At 42.5% G+C, this 16,102-nt stretch overlaps 1 protein-coding gene across 14 annotated transcripts in view; it reads right to left on the bottom strand.

Annotated features, from left to right (window-relative positions):
• Window positions 1-16,102, bottom strand: part of RBFOX2 (RNA binding fox-1 homolog 2) — a 282,729-nt gene that overhangs the window by 82,748 nt on the left and 183,879 nt on the right. Inside the window, exon 2 of one of the 14 annotated variants that reach the window (XM_039230431.1) lies at window positions 15,312-15,398. The exons of the other annotated variants lie outside the window; for them this stretch is intronic. The gene's annotated coding sequence lies outside the window, so the exon portion shown is untranslated. The remainder of the gene's footprint in view (window positions 1-15,311; window positions 15,399-16,102) is intronic. 14 annotated transcript variants of the gene reach the window in all.

Genomic DNA, 16,102 nt, shown 5'->3' with positions numbered 1-16,102 from the left:
CTGACAGCTCAGAGCCTGGAGCCTGCTTTGGATTCTGTGTCTCCCTCTCATGCTGTGCCTCTCTCTCTCTCTGTCTCAAAAATAAATAATAAAACATTAAAAAAGATTCAGTAAGTGCTCGTTAAAGGAAAAAAAAAATATGTCCAGCCTAGCAGAGTGTATAAGTAACTACAGGCTTGTGTTAATTTTTAGGAGATATAACCAAAATTAGGACAGGAAGAGACCCAAACCCATCTGGCATGGGGAAACATAGGGGACATGAGGAGGAGAATGCACGAACCCTGTAGACGCTTACCACAGGACCACGAGCTACAGGAGAGGCAGAGGGAAGCACACCAGGGCCATGTGTGGGGTAATCCAAGGGGAGGCCGAGCCTGGCAGTGGGCCTGGGGGAGGGGCTTGGGCTCCTAGACCCCAGTCCCGTGGGGCTCTATGTGAGCTAGCAGTGAGGTGGGAATGGGTGGGAAAGGAGAAAGGTTCGACTCTAGAAGTCTGATTTTCTTTAAAAAAAAAAGGGGGGGGGTATCCTGATAGAACTACTAAGTAGATGTTACCTTTCAATGTTTGAAGTTAATTTTTTTTTTTCAAATGCATCCTAAAAGACCTTTCATAGTTATTTTGAGGGTGTTTTTGGCTATTTATTTTCCCTTTTTAAAATTAGTTAATTTTTAGTTTTCTCAAATTAATGCATGTACACGATAGCAAATCAGAGGGGTACAGAAAGCTCATAGTAAAAAGCTGCAGTCTCCTAATCCCTCCCTTTGCCAACCCTCTTGGGAATGGCCATCTCTTAATTTCTTGAGAGGCAGAGGGTCCAAGGCTGGAGGCTGCCATTGGCATACTGATTCCTCTCCCCTCTCCAGGCTTAGATGACACATCACTCTAGATCTGTGCACACAGGATGTAGGACCTGGCCTTCCCCTTGAGGCCAATCAAGGCCAAGGCCTGTGTGAGCTAACTGTTCACATGACAAACTCTGACCAAAGCAGGAGGGACACAGGAGTGGAAACCAGTAGATAAAATGCCTCTCCACACTCCCTTTGGATGGACCAGCAAGCGGAACAGAACCCCTCTGACAACTTCTACGGAAATCAAATACAGACAATCCCCAACTTAACGATGGTCTGAGTTAAATTTCTTCAACTTTATGATGGTGTTAAAGAGATACGTATTCAGCAGAAACTACTTCAAATTTTGAATCTTGACCTTTCCCTGGGCTGGTGATATACAGGACGGTCTTCTCTCCCAATGCCGGGCAGAGGTGGCCACAGCTCCCAGCCAGCCACGTGATCACAAGGGTCAACAACCTGGACACTGACAACCCTTCTGCACCCAGACTGCCGTTCTGCATCTCCGTGTCAGTACGGTATTCAATGAATTGCGTGACACAGTCGCACGTTGTTATAAAACAGGCTTTGTGTTAACTGATTTGGCTAACTGAAGGCTACTTAAGCATTGTGAGTATGTTTAAGGGAGGCTAGGCTAAGCTAGGACACTTGGTAGCATTAAATGCATTTTGACTTAGCACATTTTCAACCTGCGATGGTTTATCAAGGCATCACCCATGGTGAGTCGAAGACGACCTGTAATCAACAATACCTATAACGAAGCTTTGGCCAGCCCACCTTCCCTGTTTCACTCTCCCTTCCTCAACCCTGCTTTCCTAGGACTATACTCCCAACAGTGTGAGTTGGTCAAGCTTTTTCTGGTTTTGTCTTTTTAACTGAGGTAAAATTGGTATATAATATTATATTCCTTTTTGGTGTACAACATAATCATTCATATTTGTATATACTACAAAGTGATCATAATCCTAATAAATCTAATTATCACCTGGCATCATATAATTGACCCCTTCTGCTCTGATAACCACCAATCTGTTCTCTGGATCTACGTTCATTTGCTCTTTTGTTTTTTTATTAGTTGATCTTTTAAAATTTTATAGAGAGAGAGCGAGCGAGCGAGCATAAACATGGGAGAGGGGTAGAAGGTGAGAGAGAATCTTAAGTAGGCTCCACACCTACTGTGGAGCCTGATGCAGGGCTCAGTCCCCCAGGCCTGGTATCATGACCTGAGCCAAAATCAAGAGTCAGACGCTCAACCAACTGAGCCACCCGAGTGCCCCGTGCTTTGATTCCACATATAAGTGAAATCATATGCTATTTTTTTCTCTGACTTATTTCATTTAGTACAATACCTTCAAAGTCCATCCTTGTGGTCACAAAGGGCAAAGTTTCCTTCTTTTTATGGATGAGTGGTGTTCCATTGTGTATACATGTATGTGTGTGTATCTCACATCTTCTTTATCCATTCATCCGTTGGTGGACACTTAGGTCGTTTCCATGTTGTGGCTGTTTTGTAAATAATTTAGTAGGTAAGGTTTTGTCTAAGTCTTTGCTTTCTAAAGAACACTAAGGAAATCATCTGTCTTACCTCTTGTGTCTTCCATCTTTGTGTCTTAAAGCTCTACATTTTGGGAGGTAGCTTCAATTCTATTTTCTGTCTGTGGCATGTATTCTTTTGACAATCACATTCTTGATCTCTAACCCTCTTCTGCATTCTCACGTTGCTCCCTTTTCATTATACCAGTAATGTTTTTTTTTTTAATGTTTATTTATTTTTGAGTGACACACAGAGAGAGAAAGACAGACTGTGAATGGGGGAGGGCCAGAGAGTGAGGGAGACACAACTCAAAGCAGGCTCCAGGCTCTGTTGTCAGCACCGAGTGTGACACAGGGCTCGAACCCACTCTGAGTGTGTGATCTGAGCCGAAGTCAGTTGCTTAACTGACTAAGCCACCCAGGCGCCCCTTACCCAGTAATGGTTTTATGAATGTATTAACTTCCTGAATCTGATTCTATTTGTTGGAATGTTGCTTGAAATTTTCCTCTATTCCTTGGATTGTCTGTTTCCCCCAAGGGTCAGTTCTTTTTGTTTCTTGTGGTCTCCTTCATGCTGAAAGTTCTTCTCCTATGGCTAACGGTCTTCATGCACTAATGATCCAGGTGTAAGGACTTGGTTAGCTGGTGTGGGTTTTCTCTGCCATTGCAGAAGTAAATCTGTTTTCTGACTAGTTGTCTTCTTGGAATTAAAATTCTAACTGAGAACTCAGTATGAGATTTTAAAAAAAAGAAAAAAAAGAGCATGTCAGCCCGTAGGCTTTGATTGTAAGCTACCAGGAAAGTGTGGAATGATGTCCTCCCCAAGTATCAGACTCAAGGAAGGGGTGCCAATACCTAATCCAAAAAGAAATGAATTCAATTTCCCCAAACATTCTGATCAAGTTCTTCAGAGTCAAACCCTCTGGTGTTTTTGTTTTTCCTTGTTCCGATGCCAGAGAAAGGACCTGGCACAAGTGCTGGCCATCTCCATTGGGAAGGCAGTGGAAAGGCGACGGAAATGCCACACGGTTGAAGTGATCTGTACAGAATACATACAGAGTTGCTGTTTTCTATTCCTTCTTCACTCTCGCTCTGGGTCCAGGGCTCTGGGGTTCCTGCTGGGCAGACTGGCTTCCACAGCCCTAGCAGCTCCTGGACTCAGGGTCAGCCTTTAGCTTCCATTCCATTTACCCATCAGGTGGTTCCCCTTTGCTTTAATTTCTCCAGAAATTTGTCTAACTCCCTTGTTCATTAGCTGTATCACTCTTTGTCCTTTTCTGTCTGCTGTTACTGGTGGACTTTTACACGTCTACAGTGCCGTCAGTGGGCTCTTAAAAGAGATGGGGGGCAGCAGAAGTAGCCCACAACTTGACTCAGAAGTCATGATTTTTTTCTACAGAAGATTTCAACCACAAGCAAGCTCTAGAATTCACGTTCCTTTTCTTTTCAAATTTAAATTTTAGTTAGTTAACATCAGGTTCCTTTTTAGCTTTCCTAAAGAACATGGGGTAGCAAATGTCATTGTCTTTTTTTTAAATTGTTTTTAAAATGTTAAGACAGAGCATGAGCAGGGGAGGGTGAGAGAGAGAGAGAGAGACAGAGACAGAGACAGAATCTGAAGCAGGCTCCAGGCTCTGAGCTGTCAGCACAGAGCCCGACGTGGGGCTCGAACCCATGAAGCACGAGATCATGACCTGAACCGAATTTGGACGCTCAACCGACTGAGCCACCCAGGCGCCCCTGTTGTTGTCTCTTTAAAATAACCCTTTAAGAACACCAAGACTCACTGAAAGCAAACTAGAGAAGCTTAAAGGAAAATGAGAAGTGTTTACTACAATTCTTGAAATAGCCCATGTCCTCACGCTTTAGGAAATTAGATGCATTCAGAGTACAGGAAGTATCAGAACTAGATTTTTCTCTGACTTAATTCATTTAGCACGATACCTTCAAAGTCCATCCATATTATGGTCACAAAGGGCAAAGTTTCTTTCTTTTTATGGCTGAGTGGTATTCCACTGTGGATGCACGTTGTATGTGTGCCATAACGCGCACCGTAAGCCACAGTCCAAATGGGGCCTACAAGCTCACTCAGCACCGTGTCTGAATTGTGACAAATGTAAAAAACCTTCATGGGTCTGCTCACTCTCAGAAAACAAAGCAAAACAAAATTCAAGTATTTGCAGATTAGAACACCTACTGCTTCACCTCCCGCCTCCTTCACAAAAGCAAAAGGGGCCAAGGGCAGACAGCAGTGTGAGGGGAGAAAAACACTTCCCGGTACCCACTGAGCTCTACCACACGGATCAATAAAGACTGCCACAGACTCTGACCCTTCGGTCCGGAATGGAAGGGCACTGCCATGTTTAATACTGTACAACAGCGAGACAGACAAGCCTAGAGAAGGAATTAGAGTCCTGGGTTGAAACAATTCATCCAAAAAGTGGTCCCAAATAAGCTGTTCTACTAAAACAGGAAAAGCTGTCCTAGGATAATCAACTTACATGCAGAAAACCCAGATGGGAGATCCAAAATCAGTTCCTAAGAGAATCAAAAGGAAGCTGTCTAAACTTCAATGGTGCTTAGTAATGAAACACTCTCAGATGTCACTCTGTACTTTTTTTAAATTTCATTTTGAGAGAGAGCATGTGCGCATGAGTTGGGGGCTGCAGAGACAGAGGAGGGGAGAAAGAATCCCAGGCAGGCTCTGCACTGTTAGCGCACAGCCCCATGAGGGGCTCGAACTCACAGACCATGAGATCATAACCTGAGCTGAAGTTGGACACTTAACCAACTGAACCACCGAGGCGCCCCTCTATACTTTTATCTTTCCAACTGCTCGACAAAGGCAAAAAAAGTCTTCAAGCATCTTTAAACAAAAACAATCAAAGGGCATATTTATTTCTTCTTCCTACTTACGATATTCCTCACCTGTAACTACATTATTACCATTATCCCAACAACTGGTCTATCGAGCTTCATTCAAGAATTATTTCCAGGGATGCCTGGGGAGCTCAGTCGGTTGAGCATCCAACTCTTGATTTCAGCTCAGGTCATGATCCCAGGGTCATGGACGTGGGATCAGGCCCTGCGTTGGGCTCCCTTTGTCCCTCTCCCCGGCCTGTGCTAAGATAAAAAAATAATAATAATTTTAAAAGAGTAATTTTCCAGCAAAGAATTCCCAAGATACAGGAGTTGAACTTTTTACTCATTTTAAGACTGTTCCCTTTTAGGAGTGAGGAGCATAAGAACTTGATTATTTTCGCCTTTACAGACTAAACATCTTTTGTTAAAGGTCTGAACTTCCCAGGAGAACATTCTGCCGGTAGAAAGACCACCAGACACGGACTATGGAAAACTGGGTTCTAGTTCCAGTTCTGTCGTTATGGTGCCAAATGACCTTAGACAATTCACCCCCTCACTGGATCCACATCCTGATTTGTAAACTAAAGTTCACTTTGTTTTAAGAATCAATGATTCTATGATAAAAAAGCCCTACCCAAGGGACAGAAGGCACTAAAAAGGAAGAAACATTAGGCTCATTACCATGTGAAACAAAGTATTTTCTCTGCAACAGAGGGAGTCAATAAAGTGCCATTAAGTAGTGTATCTATCTGCTCTCCAGCCCAAAGTGGCTAAGAGCTACAGTAATAAGGCAATACTTTGATTTCTCTCTTAGCTTGTACAAATGCTCCCATATGATTCCTGAACCATCAAACTGTAAAACCTCTGTGCTGTGATAAAATTTCAGGAAGCTAATGCTGTGTACAGAATTGTCAAATTGATCGATTCTGCACTTTCCCAAAGGAACCTAAGGCTCCAAGAAAATGAGCAGACATTTCTCAAGGTTTTGGCTAAAGGTGAGTTATAGAGTTACATAAAGAGAAGGTGAGGGGCGCCTGGCGGGCTCAGTCGGTGGAGCATATGACTTGATCTCGGGGGGCGTGAGTTTGAATCCCACGCTCGGTGTGGAGAGATTACTTTAAAAAATTAAATCTTAAAAAAAAACTAAAAAAGAAGAAAAAGTTAAATATTAAGGTCTATATTCTTCATATTATGCTTAATGTAATGGCTATCATCAAAAAAGGGGTAAAAATAGCATAAACTTTGGAAAAAGATAAACATGGGTTCTAACCCAGGCTCTGCCATGCACAACTGTGTGACTTTGGAAAAGTCGTTGAGTCTCTCAATGCCTCAACATTTTTATTTGTAAAATGAGAGAGCAGATAGCTACCTAACAGGGCATCCATTAGAATTAATTACGATGGTGTATACAAAATTCTGTTTGACTTAAACAAGAGCGCGCGCGCACACACACACACAGTATGGCTAATAACCACTATTTGTGAAGGAAGAAGACAAAAGGGAAAGAGAATATAGTCTACAATGTGAGACGTAACAGCTGAACTATAACCTTAAAAATCTTCATGCTCCTTTACACACAGTCACATCAACATAAAAGGGGTGGTGGGGGCCAGGGAACAACCACCTTCTTCTCACTAAAGACTTTATATAAAACAGGCGAAGTGAGATTAACCCAGACAAAACACTTAGGTTCCCGGCATCTCAAAAATGCCTCTTGGCTCCTCAAGAGAGGAAAGTGTATGAAAGCAGATACCTGGGTGAACTTTGCACAAGTTGCTACGCTAGTAGATGACAGACAACCATTTTATTCAACATTAAGAAAACTCCAAGCAGCGTCGTCTACATTCTTCGATACAGCACCCTCTCCCCACTGAAATTTCTAGGGAACCTGAAAACCAATGAAAGAGCAATGGTTAAAAGTCTAACTATTGCTTACTGAGGCTTTCTAAAATCCCACACATTTTAGAATAATCATCGTCTTTACAGTCCACGCGCCCTATCTTCTACACCAAGTGAACGAATGGATACTTTGACTTTTCTCCCTCCCTATTCTGCGAGAATTGCAGTTAACAGGTAATACATAAGTGAAAAGGGTCTTTTTCCTTTTCCACAACAGACCACAAATCATGCTGAACTACAAAAGCAAAGAAAGCCCCGGGAACCTGGGTGACTCCATCCAGCTAAGCGTCCAACACTTGATTTTGGCTGAGGTCCCGATGTCACGTTTCATGAGTTTGAGCCCCTCGGAAGACTGCGGAGAGCCGGCTTGGGATTCTCTACCACCTACCCCCAACCCCTCATGCGTGCTCTCCCGCTCTCTCTCAAAAATAAACATTAAAAAAAACCCCACAGAAACACTATTTTTCCTGTGATCTTGTCCATGTATTTTTGTTAAAGAACTATTTTTAGGGGTGCCTAGGTTGCTCAGTTAAACACCTCACTCCTGATTTCAGCTCAGGTCATGATCTTGCTGTCTGTAAGTCTGATGAGCCCCACGCTGACAGTGCAGAGCCTCCTTGGGATTCTCTCTCCCTCTGCCTTTCCCTGGCTCTCTGTCTCTCAAAATAAATAAATATTTTTAAAAAATTAAAAAAAAATAATAATGATTTTCCCCTTTAGTTAGAGGGTCCTAGACTCTCTGAAACTATTCTACCACTGGCTCTCATTCAGTACTCTAGGATTTGGTTCTAGATTGAGGGGTCTTACAACACACACACACACACGTGTACATGCGCCTGCCCCCCAGAGCCTTTCCTTTCACCCTTTCTGCTGCTGCCAAACTTCCCAAACTAATTATTTCCTCATCTGAGCTTCTAATGGTAGTTTACTGACATCATATTCATGTAATTTACCATGTTCTACCTTGTATTTTAATTATTTTTACATACTATGCATTCTCCAATGCTCCTGGAAGTTACTGTTCAACTGAGTTTTCATTCATAAATTAGGACTATGTTAAATGAGACACCACTTAGCTTTCATTTAAACATAAGTGGCCTCGCTTCTGCTTCCAATCAAGATGAAGTAACAAGAACCGGACGGATTTATCTTGCTGCTCCAAAAAAAAAAAAAAAAAAAGACCAGAACAAAATACATGAAGTAGAGCACTCAAGACACTGTATGGGAGGCCAAGAAGGACACAGATCCCTCAGACAGGAGAAGCCAAGGTGACCTTTATAACCGCCTGGCTTACTGCCTGGAGAAAGTTTCCAGGCTGTGGCACAGACAGAGGGCAGAGCCAGGTGGTCCCCATGTGCTGAAGACCATGAGCCCGGAGTATAGGGAAGCCAAGGCAGCTAGAGCTCACAGGCCAGAGTGGCAGAGGAAAGAAGGCTGCACAGAGACAGAACTCTCAAGATGTGCACAGGGTTGCCCTCAAACATCCAGCGAAGTCATGATCACTGCACATTCTGTGAGGAGCCTACCCTTAGGCTGGAGAAATGACCACCCGAAGGAGTTGGAGGGTGTAATGCCAGGAGGTCACGTGGTGCCAGCAACAGCGCCTGTTTCCCACAAGAGCGCAAAACCTAGTTATTTCAGAAACATCACTTAAGTGGGGCGCCTTGGTGGCTTAGTCGGTTAAGCGTCCGACTTTTGCTTGGGGCATGATCTCGCGGTTCGTGGGTTCGAGCCCCGCGTCGGGCTCTGTGCTGACTGCCAGCTCAGAGCCTGGAGCCTTTTTCAGAGTCTGTTTCTCCCTCTCTCTCTGACCCTCCCCTGCTCACACTGTCTCTCTCTCTCTCTCTCTCTCCTATAAATAAATAAAAATATTAAAAAAAAAAAAAAAAACAGAAACATCACTTAAGAGTACTAAGAACCTCAATAGGGAGGTAAAATTAACCAGAGACTCAACACAGCTCTGGACCTTTCCAATGAAACTTAAAAACAAGACATGAAGGGAGCAAACCATTTTTAAGAAACTCAGTTGTTGCTGTGGACAAAGCTCAAGAATGTTTACTGAAATAGGTATAGATCATATCTAAGCTTCCAACAAGGTAAAAAATTCACAGTGTCTGGCATCTAGCCAAAAATTACCAGGCATTGTAGACAAGCAGAAAAATACATGCCATAATGATGAGAAAAAGCAATGGTAACTGGTCCAGAATGAATACAGATGTCAGAATTAGCAGACAAGAATATTAAAACATTTGTATTCCACACGTTCAAGAAAAATCATATGTAAAAGAAAAACTGAGTGCGTTAAGAGACATGAAAGAAAGATATGACTCACATCAAATTCCAGAGATGAAAACTGTATTGTCTGAGATTTAAAGAAAAAAAGGCAACAACTACACGTTGGATTGGATTAATGGCAGATTAGACATTTCAGAAGAAAAGATTAGTACAATTGGTAATACAATCGATGAAACTGTCCAAAAGGAAATACACAGAGAGGAAAAAGAACCATAAAACGATGAACAGTGAGCCTTGAAAATGACATGGAATGCTCACAGTCTAATATATATCCATATTGACAGCTTTTCAAAAGTAGTATACTAAGAATGTAAGTCTTGGCCATCGTGAGTGGAAGGAAAAGAAAAGACAGGGAGATGGCAGTGCTCTCGTTGTCAAACCCTAACATTTCACGATCACCTTTCCATTTCTCTTTGCCTTTCCCACACTAGTTGGGATCATGATCTTCTACCCACTTTCCTGACTTCCCAGGAGACCAGAGCTCCTATACCACTTACCTGCTTTCTATCTTCTGGAAACGTGTTGCCTTCCACTGGAATATCTACAAGAGATGGTGTATTTCCCCACATAGCTGTTTACTCCAAAATCCTCCTTTCGTCTAGTCAAATAAAGCATCCATTTCTAAAATGACATTTGTATTTTAAATATTAACTGGTTTCAGTGACATGCACTAGGATATATGTGATTACCCAATTAAACTCTCCTGTTTTCATTTCAAAAGAGAAACCTGCCAATGAATTAACCAGTTAAAATTCATTAATTCAATCACGAAGTATTTACCAGATACTAAATCGAAGCAGATGCGGTAATGAACACAGGTGATACAGTAGCATTCCTGAAAGAAGCTAGTCTGATGGAAAAAAACAGACAAATATACTCACAGCGACAATACTACATGGCGTGGGCTAAGAGAGCAAGAGTGAGGCACAATAAAGGGACGACCCTGAGAGAGAGGGCAAGCTCTCTGAAGGAGGTGAAGTCCAAGCTGAACCTCTAAGGCACGAAATTAATCACGTTCGTGAAAAAGGTATTCTGGCTCCAAGGAACAGTACATGAAAAACTGTATGAAAAGTAGGAAGGGATAAAACACGGCATATATGGGGACTGCGCATGGCTCAGATCTGGGGTTAGAAAGCAGAGAGAAAGGGGGAAAAATTGCCCTATTTTCTGGGGGAAAACAAGAGAGCAAGTCAAGGGTTTCACGCTAACAGGGATCCAAGATGACATGTCCGAACCGTGTCCCTGCCCCTCTCATTGAGCTCTGGGAGAAAACCTTCCCGCTATTAGCAAAGTAGGGAGGGCCTGCGTCCCTAAGTCAGGGGCTAGCAAATGAGGGCTTTGCTCTAAAGCCTGGTCCACCACCCGGTTTTGTACAGCCTAAATGTCAAGCGTGGTTTTTCCATTTTTTAACAGCTAAACAAAGAAGAAAAAAAAAACTGAAAGAAGAATATTTTGTGACACATGGAAATTATATGAAATTCAAATTTCAGTGTCCATAAATAAAGTTTTGCTGGAACACTGCCACACTCCTTCATTTATGTATCGTCTATGACTTCTTCCCTGTTTCAACAGCAGGGCTGGATAGTTGTGACAGACAGCATGGCCCACGAAAGCAAAAATATTTACTAGCAAGCCATTAGTGGAAAAAGTTTGTGGATTCATCTCTCTCCAATTCTCAACTCCTTAAGTGTCAGCTTGTCTCTTCAGAACTTTTTATAAGCAATCTCATAATCAGTATTAGATGAAAGAATATAGTTCAATTATTTGTGAATCTAAAAGTATTATAATTTCAAAACTGCATCATCGATTTCCATTTCTGGATTTTCCACTTAATTACTCCTTTACATATGAAATATCAATTTCTGATTGCAGAACTTTATCCTGGAATTCTGAATGAATGAAATATCATTAGTTATAGGATTTCAAGTTACAAGTTTAAGAACTGCATTCATTTCCTCTTGTTTATAGCAAGTCTAGCCATCCTTATTTCCTGATCCTTAATTAAATAAGAAATATCATTCTAATGTTCTGCAACTGATAGCTCTTTGAAAGAATTCAAGAGGATGAAAAGAAGATGCCAAAGGAAGCTAATCTAAGAGTATTTCTACGATATTTGACTTCTGAGTATTATCACATCAGAATTATTTTTCAAGGGTTGAATTCATCTTTTCGTTGTGTTTTACCTCTATTCTCAAGAGAAAAACAAGATCGTGTTTTACTGCTGCTACCAACTGAAAAGACTCTTACTAATACCCAATCATGTGTTTTTGAACACACTTTTTAGGATACAACTTCAACGTCTCAAGGGAAGTGATATTTACTTTTGTGGATTTTCGGTGTGTCATTTGTCAGCCCCACGGTCATCTCTGAAACAGTATGTCTAAAAAATAAGTTGAAAAATGAAAACTTCATGGTTAATAACCTTTGAGAGATCTGGCTAAGACCCAGGCAGGTAGCGGAGAGTGTACATAGCTTACAATCGAGAAGAGAAATAACATTCCACCTAGGAGATGAGATACCCTCATTTTTCAAGTTAGAAACTGCTGACGACGCTACATGATCCATAAACTGTGAGAATGGAATGAGGTCAAACCTGTCAAAAACCAAAATTTATAACAAAAGATCTGGTCCTCAATACTCACAATTGACATTTTACTGGGCAGTTAGATACATATGATCTACATATGTATTTGATTCACATAAATCAAAGTAATGAGTCCAGGATGGTTAGGTCTCTGGAAACCGGATGTTTTCCTATCTGTGAGGACTCCTACAAGGAAGTAGGTTAAGAAATGCAAAGACAAGAGAGGATTAAAGGGAACACTTAGCAGTTATCTTCAAATACTTGGCTTTTATGAAAAGAGATTAAATCTCTCGGCGTGACTCTGGACTGCGGCAGAACTAGGGGAAAGTGAGGAAAGCACAATGAAAACAGATTTTAGCGCACGGGAAGGAACACTCTTCTACTTTTTAAGGGCCAAAAATGGAACTATTTACCTTATGAGGCTGCTAGTATAATGGAAGAGTATGCAGCTCTGGAATGACACAGATTTCAAGTTTGAAACCTATCTCTGTCTCTGCCCAGTGCAAATCTCAGTCGAATGGATGGGAAAAACACCACCGATCTCAAAAAGAGATTGACAATATACGACCATGACATTGACAATATGATATGACCATGATAATGAGTATACATGTAAATGTGATTTGTATGTAAAAGTGGTGTGAAGCAGGTACTCCAAAACAACTTATTTCAGTAACAGTCATTATTAGTGGTGGCTGAGAACAGACAAGCCAGAGCCAAACTCTCTGGGTTTAAATCCTGGCACTGTCACCCTGGGCAAGTTACTTAACTTCTCTGAATCCCTGCTTCCTAATTTCTTTTTTATTTTTTAATATTTATTTACTTATTTAGAGAGTGGGCACACAAATGTGCACATGAGCAGGGGAAACGCAGAGACACAGGGAGAGAGAGAATCCCAAGCAGGCTCCAAGCTGTTAGCATGGAGGCTGACATGGGGCTCAAACCCACAAATGGTGAGATCATGAGCTGAGCTGAAATCAACAGTCAGATGCTTAACCAACTGAGCCACCCAGGAGCCCTCATTTCCTAATCCCTACAATATGAACATTAATGGTATTTATAAGGCTGCTAATAGAAATAAATGCCTTAATATACACAAGACACTGATGAAAGTGCCTAGTACATAATATGCACTCTGTAATATTATCTGCCATTATTATATAAAATTATTACAATGGATTCATTTTATTCATTAATAAATTCCCTGTTAGTGCACGTACAGTTGACCCTTAATGTTGAGAGTTAGGGTGCTGACCCCGCCTCCCCCCAACACTGTCAAAAATCTGCATATAACTTTTGATTCTCTAAAGCCTTCACTGATAGTCTACTGTTGACTGAAGCCTTACTGTTAACATAAACAGTCGATGAACACATATTTTGTATGCTATATGTACTATGCACCGTATTCTTACATAAAAATAAGCTAGAGACAAGAAAATGTTATTAAGAAAACCATAATGAGGGGCGCCTGGGTGGCTCAGTTGGTTAAGCGTCCGACTTTGGCTCAGGTCATGATCTCACAGTTCGTGAGTTCGAGTCCCGCGTTGGGCTCTGTGCTGACAGCTAGCTCAGAGCCTGGAACCTGTTTCAGATTCTGTGTCTCCCTCTCTCTCTGACCTTCCCCTGTTCATGCTGTCTCTCTCTCTCAGAAATAAATAAAACTTTTTTTTAAAAATTAAAAAAAAGAAAAGAAAACCATAATGAGAACATTTACACTACAGTACTGTATTTACTGAAAAAAATCCACATTAAGTGATCATGTGCAGCTCAAACCCACATTGTTCAAGGGTCACCTTATACTCCATCAAAGCCTTGAGTAAGTCAGAGATGGAAATTCCAGAAGTGAATCAGAGTCTCAACTAAACGAATTCATTCACACATTCAACAAATGTTTACTTAAAATATAATACCTACAGAAGGCATTGGGGTACAGTGGTTAATAGTATGGATTCCCAAGCTGGTCTATGGATATAAATCTCTACAACATCTCTTCGTAGCTGTATAAACTTGGGCAAGTCACCTAACCATTATGTGCCTCAGTTTCCTCTTCTGTACCAAGGGGATAATGATAAGGTTATGGAGAGAATTTCAATGGTGTTGAGCATATTATGTGATAGGATTAGCTGACCAGCTATATTATGGTTACATGCCAGGCACAGTTCTAGACAATGAGTATACAACACACTGCTGACAAGGCCCCTGACCTCACAGAGCTTATATTCTTTGGAGGGGTTGGTGATAAACATGTGACAAGTAACGGTAAGCACTAAAATCAGGGTTAAGTAAAGAAAAAGCAGTATATGGGGACAGGGCAGATCAAGTTGAGACAGGACGGTCAAGGGAGCACCCTCCCGAGAAGCCCAGTGGTTTGCTGGTCTCGGGAAGCATTTCAGGGTGGGAGAAAATCGGAAGAAAAGGCCCTGAGCAGGAGGGTACAGGGTGCAGTAAGCGACTAGCAAAGAGGCCAGTGTCACTGCAGCGGAATATGGGAAGAGAAGGAAAGTTGGGGAGACAGCAGGGCTCCTGGTCACACAGGGCCTCAGAGACCAGAGTAAGGACACTGGGTTTTACTGTAACAAAAACCAGGAAGGGAAACAAACAACTGGGAAGGTTTTTAGAGCACAGGAGTGACACAATGCGACTTGCACTTGAAACAATGCACTCTGCCACAAGCTCTAATGAATTACTGGACTCCGGGGTTCCGTGAATCCCACCATTCTAACAGAAAAGAGGGACACTTAAGCCTCCGGGAAATGGAAACACGACACACAGCACGACGGCCATGGCGACTGCAGCACGTCTAGCTGCTTAGCATGGACGCTGGATACTGAAGTTGCTACATTCACAACAGGGAGGCATTTGCAGCCGGGGTGTGTTCTGTGTGTGTGTGTGTTGGGTTTCACAGACCCAGGGCTGCGAAGAAAGTTTAAGGAAGATGTGCCCGGTGGCTTTGGAATGATGAGACAGGAAGAGCGAGGGATTCTGGCTCCAGGGAGGGATGGAACACACCAGAAAAAGGCCGCTGGGCAGAGGGGCTGGATCAACACCGGTGACAACCTGAGCAGTGCACAGGGTGCCCGAGAAACAGTCCTAGGTAAGGAATTACACAAAGAGATGCTAAAATCCGAGTACTCTAGACCGGAAGTCAAGGGAGAGATGAAGCTGTTTCCACATGGCCAGCCGTACAGACAGGAGTCTGAAAATTTCGGGGAAGAGCAGAAAACGAGAGGAACAAAACCGGGCCTTTCCCCCAGGCGCTGTCGCGGAGTGGGATGGGGAGCGTCATTTACCTTGCCACACAGAGGTGTCCTCGGTGACAATGCAAACTCGCAGGGCAGATCATCAAAGGTTAAGCTTACTTAGTCTCAACTGCAGAACTAAGGAGAAAGATAAAGGTTAAAAAAAAAAGGGGGGGGGAAGGGCAAAAAGGTGTGTGTTTGGGTGGTGGGAGCGGAGGCCGGGGGGATGACTGGGAAGAAGAGAATCATCTAGCGAGTAAAAACTGTTCAGATTTAATCACATTTGTGGAATTCTGGGTATCTTTTCAGGAAAGCTTAGTCATTTTTAGCACAGCAGTGGTTTTCAAGAGCCCATCTTGGCTTTGGCAAGGAAAAATGGTTAGAGGTAAAGATACGGAGCAGTGTACGAGAATTCGGAAAGAAACCAAATCTCTGGGAAAAGTGAGCCTTTTTTTTCTTTCTTTTTTTTTTTTTTTGGTTCACTGTAAAGGAACATAAATTAGCCTCCACCCCACGATCTGCACCTACCCCCAACTTCCCAGAGTCCTGCGCAGCCCCGAGCAAGTGGAAAGTGTGCCAAAACAAACCGTGTGGGCCGAGGCCCCGTGCACGGAGGCTGGGATGAGGTTCGGGTGGAACCGGCAGGCAACCGAATGGAATCGCTTTAAAGCAAGGCCACAAAATGGAGACAGAGCAATCCGCAAGCGCTTCCAAAATCCACAGAAAATGGAATATGCTTCGCTAAACCTCAGAACGGATACCCTACTCCGGCTCATTTCCGAAAAGCCAAACCCAGAAAGCACACGGGAAAATGAAACAAAGCGAAACATACCTGCTCAGTT

The sequence above is a fragment of the Hyaena hyaena genome, unplaced genomic scaffold, assembly GCF_003009895.1.
Source record: "Hyaena hyaena isolate Hyena2069 unplaced genomic scaffold, ASM300989v1 scaffold_46, whole genome shotgun sequence".
Taxonomy (NCBI): domain Eukaryota; kingdom Metazoa; phylum Chordata; class Mammalia; order Carnivora; family Hyaenidae; genus Hyaena; species Hyaena hyaena.
Note: the sequence above shows the minus strand (reverse complement) of the source record. Positions and strands in the feature narration are given on the sequence as shown.